Source organism: Chionomys nivalis, chromosome 3 (genome assembly GCF_950005125.1).
Source record: "Chionomys nivalis chromosome 3, mChiNiv1.1, whole genome shotgun sequence".
Lineage (NCBI taxonomy): Eukaryota > Metazoa > Chordata > Mammalia > Rodentia > Cricetidae > Chionomys > Chionomys nivalis.
The window spans coordinates 73966250-73979291 of NC_080088.1; the positions used below are offsets into that span (position 1 = coordinate 73966250).

General features: G+C 43.2%; 1 protein-coding gene across 1 annotated transcript in view; it reads right to left on the reverse strand.

The window, feature by feature from the left end:
- The window catches only part of Klhl24 (kelch like family member 24), a 30513-nt gene extending 29948 nt beyond the window's left edge, over positions 1-565 (reverse strand). The window contains exon 1 of the mRNA XM_057763487.1: positions 422-565. The gene's annotated coding sequence lies outside the window, so the exon portion shown is untranslated. The remainder of the gene's footprint in view (positions 1-421) is intronic.
- Between the last annotated feature and the right edge of the window lie 12477 nt (positions 566-13042).

Genomic DNA, 13042 nt, shown 5'->3' on the forward strand with positions numbered 1-13042 from the left:
TTAAGAAGCAGAGCCCGGCGCAGAAGGAAGCCGGCGAGCGGGCGGGGGCTCCCCCGGGACGGCCCGCAGCCGCGCTCCGGGTAAACAAAGGCCCAGCGGGGGCGGGTAACGGTCAGGTGACCACGCCTAGCAGGTTTCGCAACAGCGCGGCGAGCGGCTGTGGCCCCAGCACCCTGACCCTATCCGTGCTCGGCGACAGCACCCACGGTCGCCCTCACCCCACGGAAACTCCAGAACCGAGGCCGCAGCACTCCGGACGCTTCCGCCCGAAGTGCATCGCCGCCGCGGAGCTCGTCCCCCGCCCGGTCTCCACACCCGAGGCCGTGCCGGGCTTCTGGCTACCGGGGGCTTCGCCTCCCTCCCGCAGGTGTCGGGGGTCAGCACCGCGGCCGCGGGCTGCCTGGAGCGGTCACCCCGGTACCTCTCGGCGCAGGTTGGAAGCTGCACAAGCGGCGACCCCGCGGTCTCTGGTGCGCCGGCGTCTCCTGGAACCACCAGTCTTTGCCACTGCTCACAACAAAGGAAACATGTGACCGTTGGGCCAAAACACTTAACGTCACCCACCCTTGGCCAATGAGGAAGAGGCAGCCCCTTCCCGGAGCACACTGGGCGTTGTAGTTCTTACTCATGGTGGGTTCCCGGGCCCCTTGGGTTCCGCTAGAGGGCGAAATCTATCCCCGGCTGCTAATGCGAAACATTTATTTAAGGTAGAATGAGGTTAAAGGAATGCATCTTGAACAAGGACCGAATGGTATGTTGATTGTCTTCAAAGAGCTCTCTACATCCCGAAGCACAAGACCAGGATTTAGTCGACCTTAGAGGTTGGACTAAAGCTTGTTTTAATTAACTCTTTCTAACACACTTGGAAAATCTAAGGGCTTGAGAGGAGGAATGTACTGCCATCAGCGTAGAGGAAGCTGTCTTTCTTTGTAAATCTGTTAAAGTCGCTTGTATCAGACCCTTTTTGTTTTAATCAGACGCAGGAGTCGAACAAAAGTTGTAACAAAACTTTGATTTTCCAAGGTACATAGAACTTCTTTCAAGACGTTGTTTTGTTTCTGTCTTGAAACGTTTTGGTTAATTCTGGTTTCTGATATCAAAGTTGTCATGTACTTCTTTCTTTCTGCACTTCATTAGTACAGCCATGACTCCGGGAAGGAGGTGTGTTGCTACAGGGTGGAGATAATGAGGAGAGTGGACGTCCAGGGCATTTAATATGCTTTTAGGTCTTCTATTAACCTTAAAAAAAAAAAAAAAGTATGTATTGAGTACTTCCTGTGGGAGGGGAAACATCTCTGACTTCTCCAGGGCTTATGGCCAGGACTGCAATAAAACTGTTTGTCACTCTGGCTTGATCTGTTGTCACTATCAGCTTTGAGAATCCTTTGGTTGGCTCTTGTCAGGGGATTCATTTTCATAGTCTCTCCCCTCTCTCCTCCTCTCCTCTCCTTTTCTCCCCCTTTTTCCTCTTTCCCTTTTCTCCCCCCTCCCCTCCAAGTTTACTTAAACAAGACACTTAACTTGAAGGAAAACTATCCAAGATTCATTTTTAAAAATTATTTTTATTTTTTTATTCTTTGTATGTGCGTGTCTGTACTGGGTATATACATCTGCATGCAGTTGCTGGTAGCGATCAGAGGCATGGATCCTCGTGGAGCTGCAGTTGTGAGCTAGCTGCCTGATGTGGGTGCTAGGAACCGAACCCCAGACAGAGTAGTAAGTGCTCTTAGCCACTAAGTCATATCTCTAGCTCTATTTAAATTTGCTTTTTAAGGATTTTTTTAAAATTTATTTATTTTTTCAGGACAAAGCTTCTCTGTATAACAGCTCTAACTGTCCTGGAACTCACTCTGTAGACCAGGCTGGCCTCACACTCCATCTGTTTCTGCCTCCCTAGAGCTAGGATTAAAGGCATGCGCCACCACCAGCTTTTAAAAGTTTTATTTTCTGTGTTCTAGCGTTTTACCTGTATCTGTGCATGCATGCATTGCCCACGGAGGCCAGAAGAGGGCATCAGATTATCCAGAAGCGGAGTTAATGAGGGTTGTGAGCCCTCATGTGTGGGTGCTGGGACTCTAACCTTCTTCCTCTGGAAAAGCAGCCAGATATGTACATGTTTATGCGCCTGAGTATATGCATGTGTACCACATGAGTGCAGGAAGAAGGGCCTGGATGCCCTGGAGCTGGAAGTGCGAGTGCTGGAGTCGACTCTGGTCCTCTGAAAGGGCACTACACAATCCTAAGCACTAATCCATCTTTCCAACTCCTCCTGTGCTGTTCCTTCCTTTATTCTTTGTCCTTAAGAAGGAAATAAATGAAGAGTCGAAAGAAATATACTATCCCTTACGTTGACTTGGAAAGAACAGTTTTTAACAAAGAAACTCAGAAAGCAGAGCTAAAAGAAGCCACAGAAATAAGAATATGTTAACTACAGACATAACTGAAGGTAAATGTAAGCTTCACGTGGCTACAGAAAAAGGTTTTCTGAAGCTTGCCTCCCTGTATCTTGTTTTGTTTGTTTGTTTTTGGCTTTGACACAGGGTCTTCCTCTATAGCCCAGGCTGTCTTTGAACTCACTGTGAGGCCCAGTTCTCCTGCCTCAAGTGCTGGGGTTACAGATATGAGCCACCTTGCCTGGCTTTAAAAAATGTTCTTCATTTATTTTATTGTTTCTTGTTATGTAACTTAAGCTGACCTTAAAACTCAAGGCAATCCTCCTGCCCCAGTTTCCCAGGTGCTAAATTTATAGACATGTACTGCCCCACCAGGCTTCTGAAGATCCTCTTTGGACTTGTTAATCTATATTCTACAGTTTTCACAAAGGACATTACCAGAGAAGAGGGTTTACTCTTTGTGATGGGGAAATATAGTTTGTTGTAAACTATTCTACATTTAATAATGTTGAGAAAGACCTGAAATAGCTAGAGAAAAGGTAATTTGATAGGCTAGCATCATGGAAATATGCTTTACAGACCTTAATAACCCTTCTGACAACTGCAGTTTAAAATGTGTTTGGGAAACTACAATGAAACAATAAATGACTGATCTATAAACATCGGTATACTAAAGCCACTGTAATTTTAAAAACGAAAACAAAACTAGCCCACCGACCACCCACTCCGAGTCCTGTCCTCTGAAGGTGTATGGAAGTGTGTCTCTGCCCCTAGAATATCTTCACACAAAGGTGACAGCACAGCATAAGCCCTGGTTGACTCTGAGCTGTAGAACACAAGTCCAAGAGTCAATGGTGGAAGAGACTTACGTTTCTTCTAGTAATCATTCGACCTTAAAAGATCTATTATGTACATGTGTGAAGTACTAAAATAATAATTTTATTTAGCCATCAGTAGTGCTGAGTGCTGGGCGATGGAATTTAGGGCATCACACACGCTAGACGAGTCTTCTGCCCCTGGGCTTTCACCTCAAGCCCCTGAATGTTTCTTTTAAAAGTATTTTAAAAGCTGTGCCTGTTTGCTTCCAGTTCTAGATGACTCTGTAACTGGCCTAGAAAAGGCTGAGCCCTCCCAGGTCACCAGCACACAGGCACAGAGCCTGGCCCTGCTGTCACAGCGTTACAGGCACATGCCTGGCATATTTTGGAAAGCCTGTCTTGTTCTATTACTAGTGCATGCAAGTTTTGCCCCACTGGCAAATCTCTAAATTTAGATGCTTTTTAGGGTGAACTGTGTGTGACCCTTGTCACAAAGATCAGTTTACACCAGAAGGCACCTTGCTTTTTATTCATGGATTTGGAAGGAAAAGTTGGTACTTATAAAACAGGGCTTGAAGATTACTATATTAATGGAAAATGAATATCTAAGATTTCTGCCTCATATTTCTCAGTAGACGTTTACCTTGCACTTTTTGTTTGTGGAGATAATTCTCACCTTCTCTTTGGTCAGGAAGGGCCTCTTTTCCTGCTGCTCTGCCGGCTGGCCCATGAACTTCTGGATGGCTCCTGGCTCTGTCTCCCATCTTGCTGTGGAAGGACTAGAATTATGGATTCTTGCCTCTGCATCTGCCTTCTGACATGCATTTGAAAGTGTAAGTGTCAGCTATTAGACTTGTGTACTGTGGAGTAATCCTTCTGTACATTGTGAAGACATGTTGCTCTCACTGTTAATAAAAAGTTGATTGGCCAATGGCTGGACAGGATTTTCCAGACAGAGAGAATGCTGGGGAGAAAAAGGGCTGAGGAGTCTCGAGGAGATGCCTTGAAATGCACAGCAATCAGGATGGGTAGCACGTACATGACATAAATGAGCCTTGGGGTGGCACATAGATTAATAAAAATCGGTTTAGTTATTTAAAGAGCTAGATAAAGACAAGCCTAAGCTATAGGCCAAGCATTTATAATTAACATTAAGTCTCTGTGGTTATTTGGGAACTGGCTGGTGGGACAGAAAAGTCTGCCTACACTTGTGTTCATAAGACTTTACTTATGGAGCCAGCTCTCTAGCCCTGGGATCTAACTCATAAAATAAAACCCCAGGGTAAACTTTCCTTTTTGTTTTCCAGTAATGTTATGGAGCTGTGTGAAATTAACATAATATAGTTCTAATATAATGTGTTTTTTCCATTTTAATTAGAGAAAAGACAACTTCACAGCTAAAAATGACCAGCACCTGTAGAGCTGGGGAAACAGAGGCAAGATGATCTCATATTCAAGGTCAACCTTTGTTATAGAACATGACCCTGTGGTTTCTGAGTGCAGAATTATCTGTCCATACAGGGAGCCTCTGTTCAAAATTTCTCTGTTCAAACTCTCTCTCTCTCTCTCTCTCTCTCTCTCTCTCTCTCTCTCTCTCTCTTTCTCTCTCTCTCTCTCGTGTGTGTGTGTGTGTGTATGTCTGTCTGTCTGTCTCTCATCTGTCTCTCTGTCTGTCATAGGTCTCTTTATGTAGCCTGGCTGTTATGGAATGCTCTATCTAGACTGGGCTGGTATCAGAGTCACAAGGATTTGCCTGCCTCTGTTTCTTGAGTGGTGGGATTAAACGTGGATGCCACTGTGCTTTTCTGTCTCTCTCTAAAGATTTATTTTTATTTTATGTGCCTGGATGTTTTGCCTGCATGTATGTCTGTATACTACATGCATGCAATGCCCCCAAAGAGACCAAAAGAGGGCATTGGATCCCTTGGAAATAAACTTATAGATGGTTGTAAGCTGCCATATGAGTGCTGGGAACTGACCTGGGGTCCTCTAAAAGACCAGTAAGTGCTTTTAACTGCTGAGACATCTTTCTAGCCCCTTGTTCAAATTCTTTAAAGAAAATTATATATTTTAGATAGATTATCAAGTACTAGACTTTCATATGGCTTTTATCCATACATTCTTGTTTTGGTTGATTATTCTTCCAATTTCTCTCATCCCTAATTCTATTTAAATCTTTCCATCCCTCTACTTTCTTTTCCTTTTTAAAGTCTGTTTTATTTTTTAAATTATACATATGTATCCGTGGTTTTGTGTGGGTATGTGCATATGAGTGTACGTGCCCACAGCAGCCAGAGAGGTGTTGGATCATCTGGAGCTGGAGTTGCAAGTGGTTGTGGCCTACCTAATGCAGGTGCTGTCAACGAGCAGCAACTCTAACCATGGAGCCATCTCTGCATCCATCTCTTTCTATTTCGAACCATCAGTCCTTGGTCCACTTCATTGCACCCAGATATAAGTATCAGGATGCATCAGCAGACCTCCCTGAGACACTCCCACAGGTTCTCTCCCAGTTCATATCCCACCTGGAACACCTGGACAGTCCAATGGGAGGTGTTTTATTATCCGTCTCTTCCTAATTTGTGTTTCTTTTCCTTTTCTCAGAGCCCTCAGGAACTTTATATTAGTGTAGAGGACACTTCTCCCTTTCTCTCCCTTTCATATTTCCTTATAATTCTGGCTTACGGTGTCTCAAACTGGGGACCCATAGTATGCCTGAACTTTTTCTCCTCTTTCCTGGCAGTTCATTGAGCTTAGGTGCAGAATACAGTGCACGTATTGACTGCCAGCTGCCAGGGCTATATGCTTATGCAGACTATCTTGCCTCTTGCTAGCACTCATGTAGTCTTCCTTTCTGTAGCAGTTGGAAATGATTGCTTTCCATGAGAGGTTTAATTCTAGATCAGGGTGAACAATATTCGATGTCTCTTTCCCTTTTCTCAGCTTATGGTGTCCCATATCCGGTGCCCCTAAAGGGTCCCTGCTGTATGGGCATTAGCTAAATTTACAGTGATGGTGAAACCTGAGAGGCCCCTCTGTGCCCTGCAGGACCACAGTAATCTGGAGCAAAGGTTGGGACATGCATGGAACCTACTGAAGCACCTGGATTCTACAGAGGAGCCTGGCCATGGTTGTGCACTTGCAGTCAGTATGGTGGAGGGAGGGGGGTGTCATGTTGGTACTAATATCACCCTCAGACTTTCCTACACTGTAGGAACTCAGTCACATGTCCCAATCTTCTCTTTCCAATTCTTCTATTGTTAATTAACTCTGTTCTTCGACAGTTTCATCCATGTAAGGACACATTCTGATTATTGTCACCACTCGCCCTTTCACACCTCCTTTCCAGTCCCAGCAGCATCGCTTTCTCTTTATGTTTGTATTGTGACCCACTGTATTTAACCAGGGTCAGCTGTATGACCCCAGGTTTCTAACAATCCTCTGGAGCCTGGTGAGCTCACCAGAGGTTGCATAACTGAATACAACAACTACCCCATCCCTTGTAATGTATTAGTAGTCAGTGGTTCATCAGGGAGGGGCAAGGCCTGATTACTATTTCCCAATTCGTGTTTGACTGTTGGCACACCCTCTTGTGCAGGCCCAATGCAGGCTGCCACAGCAGTGGGGTCATGACTGCAGCATTTGTGTCATTCCTAGATGACAGCATTGCACAGCCCTTCCCCATCTATTGGCTCTCCTATTCTTCTGTGATGCTGTCTGAGCCTTAGAGGGCAGAACCTAAATGTCCTGCTTAGGACTGAGTACTCAACTGCTGGTGGAGCCTGCTCATTTGTTTCTCACCTGCCCAAACCCAAAATAATCACACGGAAACTATATTAATTGCAAAACTGCTTGGCCAATGACTCCAGCATATTCTTAGCTAGCTTATATCTTAAATTAACCCATTTCTACTATTTTATATTTTACCACAAGGCTCATGGTTTACCGGCAAGGTTCCAACTGGCTGCTCGTGTCTTTCTCCTCCAGCAGCTACATGGCGTCTCCTGACTCCGCCTACTGTCTCTCTACATCTGTTTGGATTTCCTGCCTGGCTTTACGCTGTTAAACCATTGACCGAAAGCAGCTTTATTCATTAACCAATAAAAGCAACACATATACAGAAGGACATCCCACGTCTCTCAACCATCACTTATGCTCAGTGCCTTGATCAGTGGCGAGTCTGCATTCACTAAATGCACTGTTTACTGCAGAGCAGCTTCTCTAAGGCTCAGAGTGGCATTTGTCTACATATACCAACATTTAGAAGACAGTTTGGTGCCATGCGAGGTTAGCTAAATAGCAAGTAGTAAGCTACCCCTCTTATAACATTTCCAGCATTGAGTGGGTTTACAGTACCAGGCCTGTATTCCCTTCTGTGGAGCAGGCCACAAACACAAGCAGAGGATGGATTCTTACTTCTATAATAGTCGTGCTACTATCACAGCATTGAGCATATCTTGCCAAGTGGGTTGGTACTGTACTCCGAGGGTTCACAGCTGGGGAGATTGTTGTCATTTATCCAGCAGCCTCCAGCCTTATGATCTAGCCAGCGGGGAGGAGGCCGCTAGTTCACTTCCATCTTGAGTTCTCTACACCTTACATCTAAGTCGTGTAGTGTCTTCAATAATATCGTCTTAACATCAAATTCTGATGGGTAACCAAGAGGAATGGCAAGTGCATATATTGCTTGGTGGCTTCTGGGCTTCCATGGCCAACAACTCAAACGGAGGTATTTCACACCTGGCACGGGTTTTTTGTTCATTAGCCCATGACTTCTAAGCCCATGCAGGCTATCTCTCTCTCATCTTAAATGGTGAGATATATTATATTCTTTTTACTATGTATATGTGTGCATGTTTGTGTGAATGTATGTCATATATGTGCTTGGACCCACAGAGGCCAGAAGAGGTTATTGAATCTCTTGGAGTTGGAGTTACAGAAAGTTGTGAGCTACTTGACATGCATTTTGGGAATGGAGCTTGGGTCTCCTGGAAGGGCTTGGCTTACAAAGTCATAGGTTCCTATGGTGCTTTTTCATATACCTTTTGTTTTGGTTAATTTAGCTCCTCTTCTTACCTCATACACCCATCCCTGTTAAACCCTTTCATGCTAAGTCCCCTCTTATATCACCATATTCAACTGTCTGTCCTCCCTTAGGGCATCTGACTCCCTCCTTAGCCTCTTTCTAGTTTCCTGGTTTTAACAAGTGTTCTCATTTAAATACACAAAGAGATTTGAAGCTAAGATGCCCAAATGAGAGACCACACAGTGTTTGTCTTTCTGGGCCTGGGTTACTTCTCTCAGTGTAAAATTTTCCAGTTCTACTAATTTCAGAATTTCATTTTCAATAGAACTGAACAAGATTCCATTGTGTAAAATATGGAATATATATTTTTTGAGACAGGGCCTCACTTATGTATCCTTGGCTGGCCAGAAGCTCAAAGAGTTCCTCTGTGTCCCAAGTGCTGGGATTAACGGCATCTATCACCACTCCCACCTTCTTATCTTTTAAAAAGTGACAATTTGGCTTGATTCTTTATTTACAGTCTCTATTTCAGCCAAATCTATATTAGTAAGAACATGTTGTAAGGTAAAAATTAGTACATCAGTTTGAATTTTAGCAATAGAGCTGCTTTGGGGCATTAAGGTTGTCTTGGGTCACATAACGTTTTGATTAATGAGTTGTTGAAATTTCATAAGGAAATGAAACTTGGTAGTCTGGCTTTTACCAGGTGTTTATATGTGGCCATGTATGATTATACTGTCTGGCAAGGCTGGTCAACATTTTAGTTAAATGTATTCTTGTGTTACTGGTAAATGAATGGGGAAGTAAAATGCGGAACAGATGATTACCATGGGCAGGAAGCAATCGAAAGGCAAATCAACATTGTTCTCGACTTGGTCCTTTGCATTATTATTATATTTTTATAATACACACTATATATGCTTTAGGGCAATGCCCTTTGAACCACCACTTAGTTATTCAGCGAATCATTGCTGATACATCTTGAGTCCCAGGGAGGACCATGTATTTCTGCCCCAGTGTGGAAAGATCCTGCAGTTTAAGTGAGTTTGCAAATGAGAAAGTGAGAGGGCTATTGCTCGGCCCGGCTTCTGTCTTTGAGAGTGCCTGTTTTGCGACGGTAATTGTGTAATTGTGAGGTAGAATGTTGAAGGAGGGTTAAGTAACAGCAAACTTCCTGAGTTTTAGCAACCATGTAGCTCTGGGTGAAATGGGGTGTAGGTATAGACACAACTTGGAGAATAAGCCAGTAATTGATTGCAAAAATGGGTTTCTGGGGTAATGTGGGGATGAGGCTGTACCCTGGGCTACGCTACTGCTCGGCTCTGACTTGTGTGGGACAGTGGCTTTTAGGCTGAGCCTTGTCCTGGGTGTCTACCGAAGCAGCAGTTGGCGCAATGATTTTTCCTACCAGTGTCCCAGCTATAAAATTAAAGAAATTAGGAACACATGTCACATAGGCGTATTATGTCAATGCAAAAACAGCTCTCACCTCAGAGGAGTAAGAAAGAGTTTACTCTGGAGCTGGTCTGGGAAATGGATTAGGTTACTCCAAACACCACGCTCTAACATGGTAACCAGTTCATGAAGTGTTTACAATTGCAGCAGAAAAGAAAGTAATACATCAAGGCACTTTTCAGATATGTAAGTAAGAACACCAAGTGCTGACTCAGAGGTTAAGAGTACAAAGGACCTAGATTTGGTTTCCCGAACCGACATGATGGTTCACAGTCATATGTAGCTCCAGTTCCAGGGGACCCAAAATATTTTCTCTGGTCTCCGCTGGGCTTATGGGGTACATATACATATATTCCAGCAGAGCACTCATATGCATAAAATGAAATTAAATAATTATTAAAAAAAATAACTTGGGTCCATATATATAACATTCCACTCTCCACCATCGTGGTGATGGTGGTGGTGCTGCTGTTGCTGATTCTCCTTCTCGCCCTTCTTTTTCTTCTTGTCTTTTTGAGACAAGATTTCTCTGTTATGCAGCTCTGGTTATCCTGATCAGGCTGGTCTCGAATTTACAGAGATCTGCCTGCCTTTGCCTCCTGAGTGCTAAGATTAAAGGCTCATCTTGGTAGTTCTAATCAGTTAATTGGATTGTAGGATCTTTAACAGGTATGGACTTTGGAGGAGGGAAACTCAGTTTATGGATTCCTTTGCTTTGCCAGCTTCGCCTTTTGTACATATGGAGGTCAAGCTTTATGTTCCAAGGTTTTAGAAAGGATTAGGTTCCTAAGATCTGTAGAGTTGATGCTGAGTATGCAGGGAAGGAGAACATTAAGGAAAAACTTCTTGATGATATTAAATGTATCAACCATCATGATCTAAGTATGATTTTTAATTTTTTGTACCTTCTATATCTGACATAACATTGACATGTGATGGGAGTATTAAATCTGAACTTAAAATAATCAGGAGCACAGTACGGCTAAAGGGGTAAAGGCAGTGGATAAAGGACACTGGCATTTTAAACAAACACACACTATATCGTTTAAGTTTTTTTTTTTTTTTTTTTTTTTTTGGTTTTTTGAGACAGGGTTTCTCTGTGGTTTTTTGGAGCCTGTCCTGGAACTAGCTCTTGTAGACCAGGCTGGTCTTGAACTCATAGAGATCCGCCTGCCTCTGCCTCCCGAGTGCTGGGATTAAAGGCCTGCACCACCACCGCCCGGCACACTATATCATTTAACCAGACTGACTATATGCTTTTGCTATGCATACAGTTATTTGTATCTTATGAATTTTTTTGGTATTTGGGATATTTGAAAAAATTTATTATCTTCTCATTTAAATTTTTTCTTCTAGTCAGCTCAATTCTGTGATTATTACTTCATAGGGAGTAGTTGCTTCTAGGAAACACTGATCTCTAATCTCTAATCATATTTATTACTGTATTAGTTTGGGTTCTCTAGAGAAATGGAAATGATAGAATGAATAGTTGTGTGTGTATGTGTGTGAGAGAGAAGAGAGAAGAGAGAGAGAGAGAGAGAGAGAGAGAGAGAGAGAGAGAGAGAGAGAGAGAATGGGGTTTATTATTGTGCCTTACAGGTTATGGTCCAACTATTTCAACAATGACTGTCTCCCAAGAGAAAGTACAAGAATCAAATAGTTATTTGGTCTAGGAGGCTGGATGGGCTTCAGTATATGGTGGAATCCAGAAGAAGTAGGCTTTAATACCAGTGAAGGAGTTAATTTGTCACTGAGGGTGAGGGCAAACAGATAGACAGCAAGCCCTTACTTCTTCCAAGTCCTTTATATAGGCTGCCACCAGGAGGAGTGACCGAGATTTAAGGTGGATCTTCCCTCCTCAAAAGATACAGATTTAGGGTGGGTCTTCTTGCTTCAAATTATTTAGTCAAGAAAAATCCCTCATGGGTGTACCCAACTGTTTTGGTTTTAGTTAATTCTAGATAAAGTCAAGTTGATAACCAAGATTAGCAGTCATAGTGACTAATAATTTTATTTGTATTATTATTTTATGGTATTATGCCAGATTCCAGTTGGAAAGTCATGTTTCAGTTTGAATTCCTTTTAAACAAAAACTATGTAGCAAATCTTATTAAGGAGAGAGACAGAAACATGTAACAGACCTGCAGAAATGAAGATATTATAAAGTTCAGGAACAAGATGGTAACCAGGAAGGGACAAAGACACATTTCGGGAATGTCTGCTAATCTCAGTGAGCTGACCCCAGAATGAAGAGGAAAGATGGGCATTTCAGCAGTTGCTGGAGTCATTTGCTCCCGGTCATTTTTCTAGCTTTCTACTTCAGCATCTGCTACTTTTTACCTCTGTTTGGTGAAGCAGAAAAGCAAATTTGGCTTTAGATTCTCCAGAAAACCTGACCTTTGAAAAGTCTCTCTTTGATAGGTACACTTCAGGCTTTGCTTTTCTGTTTGTTGTGGACTTTTTTTTTTTAATTTTCGAGACAGGGTTTCTCCGTAGCTTTTTGGTTCCTGTCCTGGAACTAGCTTTTGTAGACTAGGCTGGCCTCGAACTCACAGAGATCCGCCTGCCTCTGCCTCCTGAGTGCTGGGATTAAAGGCATGCGCCACCACCGCCTGGCTGTTGTGGACTCTTTTGAGCAGCTTGGGATTCTTTTGAACCATCTGAGATGACTGCCATTTTATGACTAGATTTGTCTTCTGGGGTTTTCTTGAAAAATCGTGTGCTTTTATTGTTAAATAGAGAAACCTGGTGACAATGGTGATGCAGAAGGAAGAAAGTTCTTGAAGGCACTGGGATCCAGACAAAGTCAGGACTGAGGAGGTTTGAAGACACTATTCTTCTATTCCTGTAGTCAGGTTTCAGACAGACATGATGTGGTCTTCTTTTGAAGTTGGAACAGGAGAAGTGAGGGTCCCTTCTTGGGGTTCTTAGTTTCATTAATAAAGGAATTTAAGAATGGACTCAAATGGAAACTAAAAGATACTTTTATTATAGTTTGAAAGCAAAAAAGTCCAGGGTAGGAAAGCTGTAAATCTTAGCAAGTGCCTGGTGGAGGAGGATAGCGGGAAGAAGGAAAAGCCATGCTATTTAAACTGACATAAAGGTCAGATACATGGCAGACCAACAGCCACAAGCCAGGGAGAAGACTTTAGAGAAAGAGTAAGATGATGTGGGAGGTCCTTCTGTCTATGTGTTGCTTTTATTGGTTAATGAATAAAGAAACTGCCTTGGCCTGTTGATAGGGCAGAACTTAGGTAGGCAGGGAAGATGAAACTGAATGCTGGGAGAAAGAAGGGCGAAGTCAGAAAGATGCCAGATAGCCCTTGCAGAGATGGATGCTGGAACTTTAG